Source organism: Eulemur rufifrons, chromosome 2 (genome assembly GCF_041146395.1).
Source record: "Eulemur rufifrons isolate Redbay chromosome 2, OSU_ERuf_1, whole genome shotgun sequence".
Classification (NCBI taxonomy): Eukaryota; Metazoa; Chordata; class Mammalia; order Primates; family Lemuridae; genus Eulemur; species Eulemur rufifrons.
The window spans coordinates 121,007,731-121,028,868 of record NC_090984.1 but is presented as its reverse complement, the minus strand read 5'-3'; positions in this window follow the sequence as shown (position 1 = coordinate 121,028,868).

Below are 21,138 nucleotides of genomic sequence, written 5' to 3'. Positions count from 1 at the left end.
TAACTTTTTTTTTCACTGCGGGAAAAACGAGCAAGTTTCCCGCTCCACACAATCAGGGGGTATAAAGGGCGACGTGGTTCTCTCCACCTGCTGGGGCAGAAGCAAAGACTCCCCCAGAGGCTCCGGGAGGGCTCCGGGTGCCGCCCTTCTCCCTCTGGCCCTGTCCCCACCGGGGGCCCCTCGGCCTCCGCCTCCCATGGCTGCCAGACCCAGGCTGCGGATGCCAGTGGGCCCTGGAGGCCCACTGTTGCCCCGAGGACCCCACAGAGGTGTGGGGAAGGCTGGCTGGGCTTTGTTTCCTCTTGGGTGTGGACTTGGGTCCCCAAGTGACAGCTGGGGAGCTTCCCCGCCCTGCGCTCTGACTCCCTTTTCCAGGGCCTGCGGTCTCGGCCAAGCCCTGGGCCTGGCCCACTGATTCCTTAGGGCGAGTTCCTCCCCAGGAGGCGTCTCTGTTCCTCGGACAAGCAGAGCCCCGGGAGCCTGCCCCAGTCTTCCAGACAGGTCACAATGGCAATAGTAGTTGCTGACATTCAGTCTCTGTGCTAAGCACTGTACGCACATTATGTCATTCTATCTTCATTACTGACCCCATTTTACAGACGATGACACTGTAATGGCACAATGAGGCTCAGAGAGGTGAAGTAACTTGCCTTGACTCACACAGCTAATTCATGGGGAGCTTGCACTGGAACGGAGGTGTTCGTAGTCAGAACATCTGGAAGCGTGTGAATCCTGGGGTGGGGCAGGGTGGGGCACAGCAGAGGTGGACAAATCGGGACCCCCGTCCACAGCCAGTGTCTCGGGAAGGATGGGAAAGAGCGCACCTGCTCTTTGAGCTTCTGCAGCCCACGCTGGGTCGGGGCAACCGGCCCCTCCTGCAGATGGGGACACGGAATCCCAAGCTCTATGGTGACGTAACAGGGAGGCCAGGCTCAAACCTCAGTGTCCTCATTTGTGGTCTACGCTCTTCAGTCCAACAGGGCTGGAAACCAGCCTTGGCCAGAATGATTTTCCAAATGACGCATTGTCGACCTTGGTAGGGAGGAACGTGTCCAGGCCTTGTTTTGGGGGACAGGGCCGCCAGGCACGAGCACTGGGCAGGTCGGGTCCTGGGTGCGGAGGGGCTGGGTCAGGCTGAGACACGACTCACAAAGGCTGGCACAGCGCTGTCCACGGGGCACAGGGGCTGGGGCAGGGCCGCAGCAGGCAGGGGCTCCGAGGGCGCTGACGCCACGTGGGCCACGGGAGGGGGTCAGGGGCCAAGGGCCAGGTGCACGTCAGGGGGTGGGGGCTGCGACACCAGCTGGACAGAGCTGGGCGCTGCGGTGCCTCTGATGTGCTGGCCTCCAGGGCAAGGCCAGGTCACGGGCTGCTGGTGCAGCCAGCCCTGTCCCAGACCCTCGTTCCAGTGTTTTCCTCTCCCCCAGGGAGCTGGAGGCAGAAACGGGGGTGCCTGGGAGGGAGAACCGCCTTGGGGAGGGGACCCCCCTTTGCAGCATCCCCAGGAAGCTTCCCCTCAGGATCCAAACTTCTTTGAGCAAGAAGATGCTTCCTGGAGCCTTGGAAGGAACAGAGCACCGTGGAGTCCTGGGGTCGCTGCCAAACCCAAAGTTTGCTCCTCAGGCAAATGCCGGGGCGGGGACGAGACAGCAAAACATATGGAAAAACCAGCGTCTTCCATGCCGCCGGGAGGTGCTGCCTGGGCTACAGCTCTCCCAGGCAGCCTGCATCCCTCCTTCCCTTCCTGTGCCATCCGAGGAGGCCTTCCATGGTCAGCTACTGGGGGCTCTGGCCTCCCTCTATGGGCACTGAGGTCACACCAGCCCCTGCCTTCAGGCTGTCACAGCGAGGAGGCAGAGACAGGCATGTGAGGTGAAAGGACAATGTGGCCACAGGGGGAGGTGCTGACTTTGCCTGGGGAGATCAAGGAGGGCTTCCAGGAGGCGGTGGCAGCTGAAGTAAGCTGGAATTAGGTCAGAGTGGAAGAAGTGATGGAGGTGTGTTCTCAGCCATGTATGTCTTTGAGATGTTTAGACACAAAGAAATTGAAACTCAGAGGTGTTTGATGAGTTTTGCCCAAGATCTTACAGGTAGTAATAGGCAGGTGAGGGCAGGATTTGAGCCTGGGCAATCAGCCGTGGTCAGGTCTGTGTCCAGGTGCACAGAGGTAGCCAGGCCTGGGTGACAAATGAGGCTGCTGGGAAAGGAGTGTGACCTGCTCATCCTGGGACATGAACTGGAGAGGGCGTCTTGGGGCTGAGAGAGGATGTTGGCGTCCCTGTTCTCAGGGGTGGGCTATACTCGACGACTGGGCTTCCAGACACACCCACGGCAGGGCTGGAACCCTCCAGACTCTTCTTCCCTCGGCTGTCAGTGTGCCTGGGGGAGGAGGCGTGTGTGCGTGTGAGTGTGTGTGAGTACATGTCTGGGTGTGTGTGCACACACATGTGCGTCTGCCCTCAATAAACCACGAGGACAAGGTCCTTCGGAACGACACCAGTGACGTGCAGGGTGTGTCTGGGCTGCCCGCCGTGCGCTGCGGCCTGCTGAGGACACGCGAGGGGGCGAGGATGGCCCGTGCACATCTGTGATTTGCTGGCAGTGCCTGTGGCTGCAGCATCCACACGGCTGAAGACAGCCAGGGGTGCTGGGCTGGCACCCTCAGCTCCTCCGGCCTCTCTCCTGAGAAGAGAGGCCCACGCAGGCCAGGAGCTCCTGAGAGGCGGCCCAGATCTTGGCGTCGCCACGGGAGGGTCCCGGGGCAGCAGGGCAGCCTCCTCACTCTGGGCTGGCCGGGGGTCAGAGCCCCGTACTTTGCCCGTGAGCGGGCCCGTGACCTCCCGTTGAACCTGACAGGGCAGAGCAGGTGTAACAGCTCCACCGGGAAGGTGTGCCTTGGGCGAGGTGCCCTGGGTCCCTGGGGAGAATTGCCCATCGGCCATCTGGGGTGTCTGGTCAGCACAAGGCTGTCCTCCCTCCTGGACCCGCTCCTAGGGGCGCTGAGAGAGTGACAGGTGGCGGCCCAGGCCTGGGGCCCTGCGGGGAGGAAGTGGACGCAGAGACCACACGGGCGGGCGGAGGTGAGAACCTGACCGGTGCTCAGTTCACAGGCATCTTCTCACCCTCTCCACACGGCTCTGTCCCCGGCCACCGGCCTGTGTGCTCAGCCAGCTGGCCCAGGCTTTGACTCCCACGGGCCGCCTCTCCGTGGCCACCCAGCTCCCCAGGCCTGGGCAGGGGGCACTACTCTGCCAAAGCCCACCCATCTTCATGGCTCCACAGGACACACCCTGCCACTGTCCCTGGGTCTCTGCCCTTGGCCTCCCTGCACCCCTAAGAAGCCACCTGACCTCCCTGGGCCTGACCCTCTCCAGCCCATCTGCCACCTTAGTGCATTTAACTCAGCAGATGGGGCCGGCCCACCTAGGGCCCCTCCCGAGGGCCAGCACGCGCCTGGCACCACCCACCACTCTCTGCACAGAGTGACTCTGGGGGCGAGAGCGCCAGGTCCGCAGACTCCCAAGGGCCACCGCAGCACAGACCGGGGCGTACCCGCTAACGTGGCGCCGCCTTGTGGCTCCGGCAGGAACAGCTTGCAAGGCCCCCTGCCCCGCCCACGTTGAGGTGAGATTTCTTGCTGAGCTTTCCCATGGGGACGAGGGCGGTGGGACGTACCTTGATTCCAGTTCTGTGCGTCCCTGAGACTTCATTCACCTTGTCACATCGTGCTGCAGCAAATCCTTGTCATTTGGGTTCCACAAAATGCAATTCACCTGTATGTTGTTTTGACCTTTTACTCAAAACATCACATGCCCCAAAATTATGTATTAAAAAAAGTAGAATAGCTGCACTCATTTGCCCAGAAAATACTTCTCAGGAGTCCCCTCCTGTGCCGGACTTTGTCTGGGAAGCTGGGGTGTCAGGAAAACCAGGGCGGCACCTGTGTCCTCAGAGGCCCACGGCCCCCCAGGGGGGAGAGACGCTCACAGATACTCCTTTTCCAAAGTAATCTGGACACAGACTCCCTCAGTCCTCAGTCCAGGATAGTCAGGGGCATTATGATCCCATTTCATGGAGGAGGAAACTGAGGTTCAGAGAGGTGCAGAGCCACGCAGCGAAGGGGGTGGGGTCTGGTGCTTCTCTAAACATTAAACGAGAGAACATGCAGAAGCGCTTTGCTGTGTCTGGCATACAGCAGGTGTGTGCTAAGCGTTCAGAAGCTGGACACGGGGCCTGCCAGACACAGAACTACTCCATACCCCGGGTCTCTAGACTCGGACATTTAAGCTCTTTCCACCTCTGCCTGGTGCCCGCCTTACCGTGGACGATGTCACAGCAGTGAGACGGCATGTTGTGTGCTGTGTTTGTGCGCCAGTGGCACTGGTGATAACGTGTGTGACGCTGGCACCGCGGCATTCATCCACAGGGCGGTGGCTGCAAGCGTGTGCCCAGGGGAAAGGGCAGAGCACAGGGGGCGGCTGTGGGGGCCAGCGAGAGTCTGCCCATCACATTTTTATTTCCAGCCTCACCAGGATAATTTCCCCTGGTGTATTTCAAGGCCTGGGGCCTGGGCCTTATGTGGCTGCGGTGGGTTTTCTGACCAGTCCTAGCCGGGTGGGGCCCACACAAAACAGCCCTGTTTCCCCCCAGCTCTGCGCCCTGCCTGGACTGTCACACGGCTCCTGCCTCCAGAGCGGGGGCTCTTGCAATGCTTAATGCACAGTCCCTTGGACAAAATCCTGTGCCGTTGAAAACTTGGGTCTCAGACCCAGTTCCCGGCCCCTCTCGCACTCAGGGCTTGCTGTCCCCTGGGTAGCAGGCCCTGCCCAGATGACGGCTCCCATGGAGGGTGAGTGCAGGGGCTGCGCTGTGGCATGGGGTCATCCCACGGCCTCAGGCAGCTGTCTCAGGTCGGGGGCAGCAGGGGAGCTGAGACCCCATAACCTGGCCCGGGCTGTCCGTGCTCTCTTGTTCTCATCCCCTCCCCAGAGAGGCCCGGCTGGGGCGGATCAGCAAACCCACCGCCCAGGGGATGGCCGGCTAGAGAGGAGCTCACACCTGGACCCAGAGCAGCTTGGGGGGCAGTGAGGGGAGGAACCCCAGCTACCCCTGCTGTAGCCTGGGCGAGAGGTGGGGGGCTGGAGCCATGGGCCCTAGCCTCTTGGGCTCCCCGAGGGAGGGCTCCGGTCCTCATGATGGTGTCTCTCTTGGGCCGGGTCCTTAGGTAAACACAGACCCAGGCAGGAAGGGAGTGTAACTCAGGGACTTTTCACAGAGGTGTGAGCAGGGTTAAAGGACCCTGCAGGGATGTTGCCGCAGGGCCAGCAGCACTGGGAAGTGGGGAGCCCCCAGGTGGAGCGGGAGGGGCAGCACAGGTGTGAGCCGGAGCCACGGAGGGGCTCTCTGGCAAGGGCTGGAGCCATGGGAAGACAAAGCCACTGCCAGGACGTGGGTGCTGACCCAAGGGGGGAGCAGGGCAGAAATACCGACCTCTCTCTACCCATCTCCGGTCCGGGCTTCCCATTGGCTGCACCCAGCGGGCAGCCAGAGGGCCAGCAGCCTAGGTCACACAGGCCACGAGTGAGGTCGGCCCCCGGCCAGGGCAGGGCAGAGCAGGTGGAGGACAGGCTGTGGGGTGGGGAGCTGGTGGCCCATGGAGAACGCTCGGGGTGGCTTTGGGCACTGGCTGCCAGTTTCAGAGTGTCAAGGGCAGCCCCACCCCATATCCATGCCATTCCCACAAATTTCAGAAAGACCCTGGGGACACAGCCATGCCGCCAGGCTCTGGGGGCACGTGAGGAGCCTGCCATGCTCGGGCCCTGGAGAGCAGCCCCTGGGAAGCCAGACCTTGGCCTTGTCAAAAACCCAGTGATGGATTTCAGAGCGCAGCAGGGGACAGGGGCCATAGGTCAGCCGGTCGCCTTGAGGCTGGAGGTCTGCAAGGTGCACTGTCACGGTGCCAGGGTGGGAAGACACCCCTCCCAGGCCTGTTGCGAGGACTGCAGTGAATAACCACGGCATCCGCCGTTCACCGCACACCTGCTGTGTGCCACGGGCTGCTGGGTGCTGCTGCCCTACTCAGAGATGCCACAGCGCATGTCAGGTCCACTCTCCAGTGTGGTCCCTGCAGTTCAGGGACCTCTTATGCTGCAAAGAATAACCCCTAACAGCCTGCACTGCCCTGGACGTCACCTGCACGGGAGTGAAGTCCTTGCCAACACCCGGGCGCAGGCCGCCCTGGCCTAGAGAAGACCGCGTGTCACTGGAGACATCCAGGGCCCCGTCGTGCAGCAGCTGCAGGCCTGGGCCTCCCGGCAAGGAGCGCAACCTCCCCGCCTCTGCGTCCTGGGCTCGGTTCCCACTGTGTGGCCAGGACAGCTGTTGCTTCAGAGGCCAGTGGTGGACTCTGGATGATCATTTACAGATTCAGAGGGGAGATAAGGCTCTCACTGCTGCCTGTTTGTGTGCCCTTTATGGCTCATAAAGAGATGGCACCGCCGGGGGCCATGCTCCCATGCCAGCTCCCCTCACTGTCCCTTTCTGCCTGGCTTTTATTGTCCACTCTTATCTTTCTCCCTCCCCACGCCCCGCCCTGGTGCAGAGCCCCAAGACCATAACCTCCTTCAAACTGCTGCTGGCGTTTCCCGACCTTCTGCCCCAGGCACGGAAGGTACCTTTATCAGCAGGGCTGCTGCGGGCTTGGCTGGGGCCCCAGCCCTGGATGGCCGGAGAGGGGGCAAATTCTGCCAGCTTAGCAGAGACCCACGGCTGCCCAGTGTTGTGGAGAGGAGGGACTATAAGGAGTCAGAGCCAGGCTACGACATTCCTGTCTACCCCCATAGCGTCTCCCCCAGTCCGCAGACCCCTGCCCCGGGGTTGGATTTGGCCCATTTCTCCTTGTCTGTCCTCTGCACAGTGACAGCTGCTCTGATCAGAGAGTGGGGCAGCTGACTGACACAGGCACTGCTGAGCCACCAGGGACCATTTAGGTACTCGTGGATCTGTCTTTGCACCTCGAAATGGATTTGGGCCCTGGTGGTTAAACCCTCTCATGCTAGTGACAAGAACAGTTGCCCGTGGATGTGGACAGCCTTCCTCAGTTCGAGAGGAAGTAGGTGTACTGGAAACCTCAGGGGGCGTGGGGTCAAGTGACTCAAGCTTCAACCACAACCCACTCCTCCCTGGCATGGGGCCTGAGCCTCAGTGTGCACACCTGCCCAATGGGGCTGCGAGCCCCACCTCGCAGCCACCACGAGAGGGGATCAGTACACGTTCGCTGAAAGGGCTTTCCACATGCAGCCACCTGGAAAGAGGGCAGCTTTGGAATCATGAGGACTTGGGTTCAGGTCTCGGTGTCGCCATTGGGCCAGTCCACCTCTCTCCAGTTTCCTGTTTGCAAAATGGGGACAGTGAAGCTCATTTCTCAGCTGTGGGGGAATTGAAGAAAGTTATGTCCTTGCTAGTGGCAAATGCTCAGCACGTGGCAGTGGCTGGTAATGACACTGAGAGGAGACATCAGTGTCCCCATTTCACAGATGAGGAAACTGAGGCTCCAGGAGGGCAGTCAGATGAATGGTGGGGCTGGGTCAGCTTTAGCCCATGCACTTGCTGCCCCTCCCAGCCCCTTTTCTGACCCAAGCAGAAGCGTTTGCTCCTGGAGCAGGCCCAGCCCCAGCCGCAGGCCAGGGGTGAGTGTGGCTGGAGGGCATCTCCTCTCTCCCTAAACCCAGGGCTCCTCAACCTACCACTACCAAGGGAGAGATGCGGGTGGCATCCCAGTGGATGGGCCTTGGGCATTTGTCCCCAGTGTTCCAACCAGCTTTGTGGGCTTAGGGGTGTCGGGAGGCATGGCACAGGTGGAGGGGTGAACTGGCTCACTTGAGTCACTCTTCTCTGGTGCCCAACCCATGTTTGTTTTGTCTTTCTGGGTTTCAGCCCTTTGGCCAGTGGAGGTTAAAGATTACTGAGGCAGCTGACAATAAAAGTGCCCGGTGTGATGGCCTTTGACCACCCATCAGAAGGCAGTGGGATCACTTTCTACACAACCGCCGCAACGGCGAAAGTGGCAAGGGTGTGGGCGAGGGGCACACCCTCCCTGTATTAATATTAAGCGGACAGTCACTCTTGCCTGGGCAGTTGGGCCAAGTTTCTCTTTTATCTGAAGCCAGGGCCACAATGTGGCATTGTTCTTCGTCTCAAAGGCCACCATGAGGCCCCAGAGTGGACCCGGGACGGACTCCACCTGGTAGAGTAAACAGCCACCCAGAGGTGGCCCGTACCAGCGGGGAGAGATTTCCCTTCCTCCTGGAGGAGACATATTTCTTCCACGTGAGTCTGGGAAGCAGAGAGCTGGAGGTGTCGTTACACCCACCTTGTGGACCTCACTTTCCTCACCTGGACCAGGTGCTTTGCTGGCACGAGGTGCTCCAGGGCAGCATTCTTAATCTTCCTGTGCCGTGGATGGGAGAAAGTCAAAGGAGCTCCTTCTCAGAATAATGTTCTCTTAATGCATAAAATAAAACCTGAAGATTACAAAGAAAGCTAATTATACTGAAATATAGTTATCAAAATATTGAAAAACAAATTTGCGATAATACATGTGCTTATTTATGAATGTACTAAAGAACAAGTTCTAGCCACCAGCCTACCAACTACTGTCATTTCAAAAGAGCGATGGGTGAAAATTATATTGCATGATATCTACGACAACAAAGTCACAGGCACAACCTGCATTTCTGAGGTTTTTGCCTATATTTACTTGTTTAACATTTTTTATTTGAAATAATTATAGACTCATAAGAAGTTACAAAGACAGTAGAGAGGTCCCATTTACCTGTCACTTGCTTCCCCCAATGATGACATATTATAGGACATAATTATGTAAATTATCACAACCAGGGCATGTACTGGCCCAATACAATGCACTGGGCTATAGACCTTCATTCAGGTCTCACACTTTTTGCATGCGCTTGTTTTTGGTATGTCTGTGTATAATTCTACCTTTTGTCACATATATAGATTCATATAACCTACGCCGTAATCTAGATGCACGACTCTTGCCTCAGTGCAAAGGAACCACCACTTCAGGCTACTCTTCATGGTCAATGCCACCCACTCTCCTCAGCCTGCACCCATCCCACGAATCTGTTCTCCGTCCTGTACAAATAATGATAGCTAACTCGCATCAGGCGCTGACCAAGCCCTTTCCCATGGTCTAAAGAGGTAAAAACTGAGGCTGAGGCCACCCAGCAGGAAATGGCAGCGCAGGTGACACCTGCATTCAGATCTTCTCTGTTCAGTCTCACCCACACTGGCCAGGTGGACAAACCCGGGCTGGGTTCCCAGCTCCGCCACCTGGTAGCTGTGTGATTTGGGGCACGTCCTGGACCTCTCTGGGCCTTGGCTCCTTCAGGTTTCAGAGCCGGGAAGGAGTGATAAGCCCACCTTGATGAAGAAGTGTGCTGGGTGGACTCGCAGAGGACTGGCCTCACACCTTTGGTGTGGCGCGCCCTCCTCCAAGTGACACGTATGCTGAGTTTTCTGAATCGGCCGAAATCCTTTTGATTGCAAACGACAGAATCTCAACTAAAATTGGCTTAAGGGGAGGGAGGAAAGAGTATGATTTGTTGGTTCACGTGATCAAAACATCCTCCAGGGCACGTGATCATGGGCCTTGGACAACGCAGCATCCTCCGTCTCCCTCAGCTCTCTCTGTCCCTCTTTTCACCTCTGTTCCTCTCTGCAGGTTGTTCGTGTGTAGAGTAGGCTGGAGAGGAGTTCATGGCCATAGGTGGTTCCAGAATCAGACCCTCCAGCTTAATGACTTGAGCGGAAAGAGGACATAGCCACAGGTGCCATCTAGAAACGCCCCATCCCTGGGCAGGATTCAGCGGGCTGGCTTGCGTCCCGTGGTCATGTCTGGACCTGTGTCCAGGGCAAGGCTCAGTCTGGATCATGAGCTGGTCCTTGTGGTTAGCGGGAGGGACCTGTTTGTCAAGGACAAGTAAGCCGGGGAAGCCGCTTTGGGCTGAAAAAGACAGAACAAAGTGAGACTTGCTAGGCAGGTGGCGGGGTGTCCAGGGAATAGCATGGGACTGTCTGGAGAAGCTCGTCAAGGACAAGAAGGAAATTCTGGGACTGCCAGTGGGTAGCCGACGACAGTGTGGACGACTCAGGGAGTCGCTGAACGCAGGCTTGGAAACGTTCATTAAAATTATCTCACGTCCTGTGCTTGTGTGTCCAGACTGAACTGGCAAAGGTGTGTTATCTGAATGCCTCAGTTCAGAGAGGCCGGCCCAATAATCCACTCATTTATTCATCCATCAAATATTTGTAGAGTGCCTGCAATGCGCTAGGTGTTGGACATAAATTGATGAGTGAAGCAGACACAGTCTCTGCCTCAGTTTATCGATTATGTCAGTCCTCTGCTCCCAAGCCCGCAGGGGCTCCCCAGTGCCTGAGGAAGAAGTGGAAACTGCTCAGCCTGCCACACAAGGCACCGGTCATCGACACCCACCTTCGCTTCTAGGCTCTGCCGTCCCTGCCTGCGCGGACAGCTCAGTTCCCCGAGCTCACCCTGCCTTGCGGGTCCCCGTCTTTCATTCGTGCCATCCCCCTGCCGGGGACCTCTCCCCAGCCTCCCTGCCCCCTGTGGACCCCCTGTCAGGCCTGGCTCACGTCCACCTCGTCGCTGAAGCCTGCGCTCCCTGGCCCACCGCTTGCCGGGAAGGGAGTGTCCTGGCACCGAGACGCTGAGTCAAGTGGAGGATGCGGAGAATCTTTGTGGCACTGAGGGGTGACTACCTGTCCCTGGAGGTGGATTCACATGGAGACCTTTGTGTGTGTCGCCACTGCACCCTGAGGACATCTGACTCCTGTTTCTCATCACAGAAGCTTTGGTTTACTGCTTATTTGCAAACTTGTTCGCTCATTTGGTGCCCACAGTAACCGTGGGCGGCAGGGATAGAAGCCCATTTTGAAGACAAGAAAACAGAGGCCCAGGTACTTCTGTTTCTGGCAACACTGTGGACCAAGCAGACAATCATCTTACTGGAAACAGGTAGAAATCTTGGACTGAAACAATCTTAAATGTACGCATAAGCGGACGAGATAGTAAGGTATACTCGGGCCAGGAAATAAGTGAAGACAGAGACTCAGAGAGGTCCACAGGGGACTGAGGCCAGCTTTGACTTGGAGGCACTTGTTGAACCAGGCCCGCGGGAGCACTGATTTTATATATCTTGAAGCGAGGGAGTGAGATGGCATAGCACAGGACCTGCTAAAGCGGGAAGTTCAGAGGGACATCCTTGGGGTAGGAGTGAATGAGAGAGCAGCGCGCCTCCTGACTGCAGGGAAAACTGCCCATCTTGGAGCTTCGTGCTGGGTGACAGGGGAAATAAAACCTCCTCCAGGGATTTGCGACTGAGGTCAATTTGCAGTCTGAAGTCACAAAACTTGGGAGCCCAAGAACTCTAAGCCAAGACTTTAGCTTACAGTGGCCCTGTACGGGGAACGAGCCCAGGTACTGACAGAAGAGAACACAAGTTCTCTCTGGAGGGCGTCACTTTCATCCCGGGCTTCGAAAACTTTCCATACCGTTCCATAGAAAATGAGCAACACCTGTGTAAAAATCACTGGCCAAACAAGGGCACAGGGTGGAGAAAGAGGTCAGGAGAGAGAGAAAGGAGAATGAGATTCTATTAGTACATAGGCAGACTTTTAAGAACTTCAGATATTAGGATGATTATACAGAGAATGCAAAATATCAGTTTAATATATTAGTTTAATTAGCTTAAGAAATAAGAGGAAGTTTAAGATGAGTAAGTAGGAAGATTAGCAAACAAACTCCTAGAAATGAAAAAAAAAAAAATTGGAGTTAAAAATACAATAGGCAGATTTAACAGCAGTTTGAACAAAGCTTAAGGGACAATTACTGAATCTGAAGACAGAAATAAGGAAATTATTGAAAATCAGCCCAAAGAGACAAACGTATGGAAAATACGGACACGAGGTTAGGAGACCTGCAGGACTGAGTGGGAAATTTAAATGTCGTGTCATCACGGCTCCACAAGGAGAGGACAGGAGCGTGGAGGAAGGAAGGGGGGTGGGGCAGGGCAGTGATGTGAGGGGTGATGACTGAGAACGTTTCAGGATTGAAAAAGGAACAATCCTCAGAAGCCCGTTAAATTCCCAGTTAAATTCAAAGAAAAATATAACACAATGAAGGTGCAGGGCACCAAAAATAAAAAAAGGTGTTCTAAGTAGCTGAGAGAAGATAGATTCTACACAGAAGAGGGTTGTGTGACTTTCCCACAGACACACAAGGAGCCAGAGGACAGTGGAATGATATCGTCAATGTGCTGAGAAAAAAGAGTTGCGGACCCGGAATTCCATACCTAGCAAAAACAGCTTTCAAAAATGAGGATGAAATACAGTCATGTTCAACTAGACAAACAGAAAATCTGCCACCAATAGTCCCTCACTAAAGGAATTCCAAAGAACATACCAATAGAAGGTCTGAGGCTCAGGAAGGAGTATAGGACTAAAAGGAAAGTGGTAAATAAGCGGGTAACAATTGTTTTATATTGACTATATGAAACAAAATCATGGGCAAGCACAATAGCTCACGCCTGTAATCCTAGCACTTTGGGAGGCCAAGGTGGGAGGATCGTTGGAATTCAGGAGTTTGAGACCAGCCTGGGCAACATAGCGAGACCCTATATTATACACACACACACACACACACACACACACATATATATGTAAAAGCTGAGCATGGTGGCACATACCTGTAGTCCCAGCTACTTGGGAGGCTGAGGCAGGGGGATCACTCGAGCCCAGGAGTTTGAGGCTGCTGTGAGCTATGATTGTGTCACCATACTCCAGCCTGGGCCACAGAGTGAGACCTTGTCTCTAAAAAAACTCAAAGAAACAAAAAAAGCAGCCAAAGCCATGTCTAGTCACATTCATAACAACTGGCTGAGCAGGTGCTCACAAATGGTAGCGACGAGGATGAGGATGACCGTCACCACGGTGGCGCACACAACCTGCAGGCTGATTACATGGAGAGAGTGCAGGATTAATGTCAGAAAAACTTAGGTCGGATCATAAAACTTTGATTTATTAGTCAAATGAGAAAGTTAACAACTCCCCAAGAGTAGTTTTATAAAATGATAGGTAGGGATAAAAATAGCGGTCGTGGGATTTTTTGTGAGACATAAATTAGATAATGCCTATAAAACGCTAAGCACAGGGCTTCGGACATAGTTGGGACTTTGAATCTCAACTTCTCCGGCAAAGTCTGGAATGGAGGGACAGGTGGTTGCGGAAGGTGGGCAGGGGACCAGTTGCTCACGAATGTTCATAACAGAAGCTACCACGTATGGAGCATCTGCTGTGCACTAGGCACTATGCCATGGAATTTACGTACATTCTCTTACGTAATCCTTGTCGTATCTCTGAGAAGTGGGCACCTGTGCACCTAGTGCATTTAGCACCTGAAGCAGATCGTATGTAGCACTTTCCTTTCTCAATGTGACAAATTTATTTTCAGTATCAGTAATAATCATTATTGTTTGATTTTTTAGTTCTAAAACAATTAATTAAAACATAAATTTTAACAATCAATTTTTTTTATTTCAGCTCATTATGGGGGTACAAAAGTTCAGGTTATATATATTGCCCATGTCCCCCCATCCCCCGGAGTCAGAACTTCAAGCGTGTCCATTCCCTAGACAGTGCACATCGCACTCATCATGTAGGTATGCACCCATCCCCTCCCCCCACCCCCATCCCCCCGAGTCAGAACTTCAAGCGTGTCCATTCCCCAGGCTAACTATCAAATTTTAAAATTAAATTTTATTTAAACCCAATAAAAGATTTTGTTTATGAACTGAAATTTTCATTTATCAAGCAAAAACACTACACCTCTTAGTTTGCAAGCTTGAATGATTTCCAACCATTGTAAAATTACTCTCCAAATAAACATTGTAATTGAGTTCATGTGTGCTGAGTGCAAACCATTTAACTGGAAGTTCTTTATATTAACTTCCATGTAAGGTGCAATAGTTAATAGAGGATAAGTCATAAAATGTGCTAATTTGAAACACATACGTATTATTAAAACTCAACTGTAATAGCAGAAATTATTTAGAACTCAGATCAACAAAAATTCTTTCTCCAAGGAGGAATATCTTATCACGGGCGTTTTTTAGAATTGCCAATGCAAGGTAGTAATAAAAAGCAGATCAACTTTTAGTTGGTTTTATTATTGTTTTAAAATTATCTATAGGCAGTTGCCTGCACACAGAGTAAACTATTCTCCAGAACCCACCCTCTATATGCCATGATAAGCCACTGGGTGAGATATTTCCTTTGAAATTTTTCATCTTGGTCAGCACTTTCAGTTTTGAATTTCAAATTTATTATATCTTGGTGCTTCATTCACAACTATCAACTTAATATTTCTTTCTATCTATCCATCCATCTGTCTAAAATGTATGTATATACTCTTTCTCTCTCTGCTATGGTTTGAGTATCTGTCCCCTCCAAAACTCACGTTGAAACTTAATGGTGGCATTGTTAAAAGGTGGGTCCTTAAGAGGTGATTGGGTCATGATGGCTCTAATGAGGGATTAATGGATTAATGGGCTGTCTCGGGAGTGGAACTGATGGCTTTACATGAAGGGGAAGAGAGACCTGAGCTAGAATGCTCAGCCTCCTTGCCACGCGATGCCCGGCATGGCCACGGGACCCTGCAGAGAGTCCCCACCAGCAAGAAGGCTCTCCCCAGAAGCAGCCCTTTGACCTTGGACTTCTCAGCCTTCATAACTGCAAGAAATAAATTTCTTTTCTTTAAAAGTACTCAGTTTCAAGGCTTCTGTTAAAATCAACAGAAAACTGACTAAGACGTACTCTCTCTTAAATGTATAATAAATAAACCATTTAAAAATTTAACACATTACATGATTTTTTTTTGTTATTTTCCCTTAAAGTGACTTGAAGAGATTTTAAAATTAGTACACATAGGGAGAGTTGTCTTATTAAAAATACTTATGTGGCATTTGATAGTGTAGATGCACCATAACTTTAAAGTGATTTTTAAAATTGAACTGTAACATACATAGAAAAACATACACAGCCCATATCATATAACTTAATGAATTTCTTGAAAGCCAGCCCCTTTGTGTAACCACCAACACGTAGCAATAAACGGAAAATTACTGGCATCCCAGCAGCTTCCTCATAGCCCCCTCCACTCTCTGCTTTCCCTCGAATGTAGCCTCTAGCCTGACTTCTATCACCATGACCTCCCTTGCTTATTTTTGAGTTTTGTGTACATGAACTCATAGTATGTAGGTGTTTGTATCCGGCCCCGTAAGCTTCATCCATGTTGTTGCATATAGCCGTGGTTCACTGATCTACAGCATGATTGTTCATCTGCAGTATGATCATTGTACGGCCACACCACAATTTATGTGTCCATTCTGTTGGTGATTGACTTTTGCACTGGTTCCAGCTTGGGAATATAATGAATCACACAACTAATGCAAAATTTTAAACATGTCTTCTGATGGCAGCATTTTCACATTTCTGTTGAGGAGTGAATTATAGGGTGTACATATATTTCCTTTTGGTCAACATTCTTGCCGTGTTCCTAACCTTAGAAGGGAAGAATTCATTCTTCCGCCAGTAAGTATGATGTTAGTTAAAGTTTCTTCTAGGTACTCTATATCAGGATAAGGAAATTTCCTTCTATTCCTAGTTTGGACAAGGATGAGTGAATGAGTGTTGAACTTTTTCAAATACTTTTTCTGAATTTATTGAGATGATCCTATGGCAAACTACATTGATTGATTGATTTTTAAATCTGAAACCAACTTTTCATTTCTGTGATAGATCCGGTTTGATTATAATGTATTATCATTTTACAGATTGCTAGGTTTGCTTTGCTGATATTTATTAAGAATTTTGTGCATTTTTCTAAGGTATTTGGTTTATAGTTTCTTTCTCTTGTAACATCTTCATCTGACTTGGGTATTAAGGCCTCAGAAAATGATTTAGGAAGTATTTCTGCCTTCTGAATTTTCTGAAAGAGTTTGTGTAGGACTGGTACTATCTACTCCTTGTATGTTTAATAGAAATCACCCTAAGTTATATTTACCTGGGCATCATTTTTTTGTGGGAGGGTTTTTATTTAATAAATTAGAAATTCAATTCCTTTGATAGTTGTTGGGCTGCTTATTTTTTATTTCTTTTTGAGTTAGTTTTGGTAACTCATGTTGCTATGGACTGAAGAATGTGTTCCTCCCAAATCCATATGTTGAAGCCTTATCCCCCAATGTCTTCAGGAGGTAATTAGGTTTAAGTGAGGCATTGTGGGACTAGTGTCCTCCCATGAAGAGGAGGTGAAACCAGAACTCTCTTTCTGTCTCCACCACGTGGTCGGCAAGGAAGAGGGCCCTTACCAGTAACTGAACCCGTGGGCATCTTGATCTTGGACTTCCCATCCTCCAGAACTGTGAGAAATAATGTCTGATGTTTAAGCCACCCAGTCTATGGCATTTTGTTATAGCAGTCTGAGCTAAATCATGTCTTTCAAAAAACTTACTTCATCTAAGTTGTTGAATTTATTGCATAAAGTTATCTGTCATATTTTGGAAAGGATTTTGTGTCTATTTTTTGAGGATTTGAATGTATGGAGCCAGGTCACGAAGGCTCCCAGGCGTCGACGTGAGCATCCCTTTCTAACTTCGCATTTGGCAATGTCTTATCGACAGCTTGAAAGCAGCCATGAGGGAGTGTTCACAACAGGGACATTGGCAAATGCTGCAATTCAGATCCTTTATCCCTGCCACAGGTAGCTGTTTGACAAGCACAGCTCGGCTTGTTTATCCTTCTAATGTCTGTAGGATCTCTACTTGTGTCCACTCTTTTTGAAATTGATAATTTTTTCCCTTATTACTCTAGCTAGAAGTTTATCAATTCTATTGATTTTTTTGAAAGAAGGAGCTTTTAGTTTTATTTATTTTCTCTATTGTTTGTCTATTTTCCATTTCATTGATTTGTCCTCCTTATTTATTCTGCTTACTTTTATTTTCATTCTTTTTATTTATTTTTTTAAGTTTCGTAATATAGTAGCTTATAGCAGAGATTTTAGGCCTTTCTCCCTTTCTACTATATGCTTTTAAAATTATAATTTTTCCTCTTAGCCTCACTTTATTTGTACCTTGCACATTTTCTTTTGCTGTGTCTTTGCTATCATTCAGTTAAAAATATTTTCTATTTGGATTGCAATTTCTGGTTTGACCCATAGGTTGTTCAATTTCCAAATACTTGGGGCTTTTCTAGGCATCTCATTGTTACTGACAAGTAATTTAATTCCACAACTAATTTCAATTTAGTCAAGAAATACACTCTGTGAGATTTTGATCGTTTGAAAACGGTGGAGACTTATTTTAAAATCCAGTGTATGATCTGTCTTGGAGAACATTTCATATGCAATTGAAAAAAATTTATACTCTGCAGATGTTGGGTGTACTATCCTATAAGTATCAGTTAGTCAATGTGTTTGATACTATTGTTATATCTTCTGTATCCATATTGATTTTTTCCCTAGATCTATCAATGATTTTAAAAATATGTCTTAAAATTTCCAGCTGTGATTATTGATTTGTCTGTTCTTCCCTTTAGTTCAATCAGTTTTTGCTTTATGTATTTTGAAGCTCTTTTTTAAACTGCATGGCTATTTATAATTTTCACATATTCCTGCTGTATTGATTCTTTTATCATTATAAATTGTACTTTTTAGTAGTACTTTTTATTGGAAATATATTTTGTCTAAAATTATTAATAATGTAATCATTCCATCTTTCTTATGCTCACTGTTTATATGATACATCTTTCTGCATCATTTTACTTTCAAATTATCCATGTTATTGTATTTAAAGTGCAACTCTTGCAAATAGTATTTAGCTGAGTTTTGTATTTTTATCTAGTTTGACAATCTCTGCCTTTTAATTTTAGCATGTGGTCCATTTATATTTAACCTAATTACTGATTTATTAGGATTTAGATCTATCATTTTGGTATTTGTTCTCGATATAGTTCCTCTTTTTTGGTTATTCTTCTGTCTTCTTCTATCTTCATCTGTGTTAATCACTTTTTTGTGTGTTTTATTTAGATTCCTCTATCAGCTTTATAGCTATATATTAGCATTGTTTTTAATGGTTGTTCTAGAAATTTAAATAGGTATCTTTAATTTATCACAGTCTACTTAGAGTTTACATTGAAATACTTCAGATAAAATGTAGGAACTTTGCAACAATGCTTTCATTTAATGCTATTATCATATATATTACATCTATATTCACTATAAACCTGCAAATATAGTGTTGTTAATGTCACTTTAAACAATCAGATGCCTTTTTAAAGACGTTAGGGGAGGAAAAAAAATATATATCCGCATATTTTCTATTTTTGGTGCACATTATTCTTTCCTATAAATTCAAATTACCATCTGGTGTCATTTCCCCAGTCAGCCCTCCAGCACTTCTTGTAATGTAGAACTAACTTTCTCATGTTTTGTCTCTATTTTGCTTTCATTTTTGATGGACTATTTTGCTGAGTATGAAATTCTTTGTGGACAGTTTTATTTTTCTTTGAGTACTTTAAATATGTAATTTCAATACATTCCGATCTTCACTATTTCTGATGAGAATTCAGTGGTTAATTTTAGTCTGTTTTCTCTCATTTTTCTTGGCTACTTTCAAGAATTTCTCTCTATCTTGATTTTAGCCTTTTGACCATGGAGTTTCCAGGTATCATTGTCTTTGTATTTATTCTGCTTAAGATTTATTCAGCTTCTATTTCACCAAGTACGGGAACTTTTAGATCATTATTTCTTCAAATATTTTTGGTCCCTCTCTCTCTGCCCTCATTCTTGAGTTCCAATTACATCTCTGTTGGACTCCTTTCTATTTTCTCATAGTTCTTTGATGTTCATTTTCCTTCAGACTTTTTTCTCTCTGATTTGGACTGAATAATTTTTATTCATTTATCTTCCCATTCGCTGATATTTTTCCTTCTGCTATATCCATTCTGCTTTGAAGCATATCTAGTAAATGTTTAATTTTCCATTTCAAATAGAACATACAAAGTTATATACTTTTCAGCAATAGAGTATTCCTTTAACTTTTTAAAAGTTTTTTCTCTGTTAAAATTTCCTATTTGTTCACTCATTAAGACCACATTTCATTTAATCTTTTAAAATGCCACAGCTTCTTTTATTTTTCTTAAATATTTATATTAGCTGCTTTGAAATTTTTCTAATCCAACATCTGTGCCATTTGGAGTTAGTTTCTATTTATTGCTTTTTTTTCTGGAGTATGTGTCACATTTTCCTATTTATTTGCATGTCTAGTATTTTTTGTTGAAAACTAGACACTGTGGACAATAGATTGTAGTGACTCTAGATTCTGTTATATTCTTCTAAGGATTGTTGATTGTTGTTGTTGTTGTTCTAGCAGATAGGTAATTTGCCAGGACTCAATCTTTATTTGCTGAATTTTTTTTGGGGGGAGAGACAGGGTCTCACTCTGTCCCCCAAGCTGGAGTACAGTGGCATGATCATAGCTCATTGCAACACCAAACTCCTGAGCTCAAGTGATCCTCCTGCCTCAGCCTCCCAAGCAGCTGGGACTACAGGCATGTGCCACCATGCACAGCTAATAAAAAAAATTTTTTTTTTTGGTAGGGACAGGGTCTTGCTATGTTGCTCAGGCTAGTCTTGAACTCCTGGCCTCAAGTGATCCTCCTGCCTTGACCTCCCAAAGTGTATGAGCCACTGTGCCTGGTCTCAGTCTTTAAACACTGTCTTTTCTATGTTCAGTGGATTTTCAACCTCCAGCTGCTGTATTTTTAGACTGGCTCCTGGGGTCTCTCCTGCAGCAGCATAGACTGGTGGTCAGCCAAGGATTCAGAAAGAGTTTATAGCCACATTTTGGCATTCGCCCTTTCTGTGACTTCTTTGCTTCTATGGTTTCTCTCTTAAATTCCTGCTGCTCTGCCAATACTGAGCTCTGACCTCTAACACCTTAAGCCAGTAAGGATTTGCATTTCTGCTGCTTTGAGCTCTGCATGTTTGGGAATACCCTTAGTCAAAAATGTGGCAAACTTACAAATCTCTCCCAGTGAACTTCTATATTTCAAGGGTAGACCCTTTGATTTCTGCCTCTTTTTCACTGGACTGCCTGGGTTCCCCCACACATGTGCAGGTTAGCCAGGGATTTGGGCAGTTTACACTCAGATTTTTGAGTCTTGTTCCTTCTATGGTTCTTTTGCTTCCAGGAATGCCCCCCTAAATTTCCAGCTACTCAGCTAGCCCTGAGCTTACTCCTCTACCTCATCTAGCATACAAAAATGAGGTTTTCTACCATAGGGTTTGTGAGGATTAAAGATCACCCTCAATCACATCAAGAAAAAAAGCCACAAATTTGCAATTCTTTTCCATTGCAATGGCCATCTTGTGACAAAAATCTCCTTTGGTTTCTGCCTTTCTTTGATTGCTTTACAGTGTCTTGAAATAGTTTTTCTTTTAATAAAATTTTTCCAGATTTTACAATTGTTATCTTTGAGAGTATTTGCCTAATTCTGCTATGACAATAAACCAGAAGTCTAAATGGTATCATTTTCAAAATATCATTTTCTAAATGTTTGCTGCTGTTATATAGGAATAAGAATGACATTTTAATACTAATTTACTATCCAGCAATGTAGTTAGTGTTGCTAACTTCACTCATTGAATTTAACAGTTTGTGGGTTGTTTGGGATTTTTTACATATGCTATTATGTTGTCTGAGAAAAATGACAGTTTTATTTTTTTTCTAATTCTTATATCTTTTCTTTATTTATTTTTCTTTAGCATATTGCCTAGGGTCTTCAGAATAATGTTGCTATAAATGGTGGTGTTGAGAATCCTGGTCTTTTCTATATCAGAGAGATAGCCTAAGGATGATGGTCACTGGAAGTTTTTAAAATAGGTACTCTTTGCAAGAGTATGGGAGTTTATTTCTATTCTGTGTTTGCTTAGAGAGCTTTTTTAATTAGGGAAGGATGTTGAATTTTATCACATATTTCTTC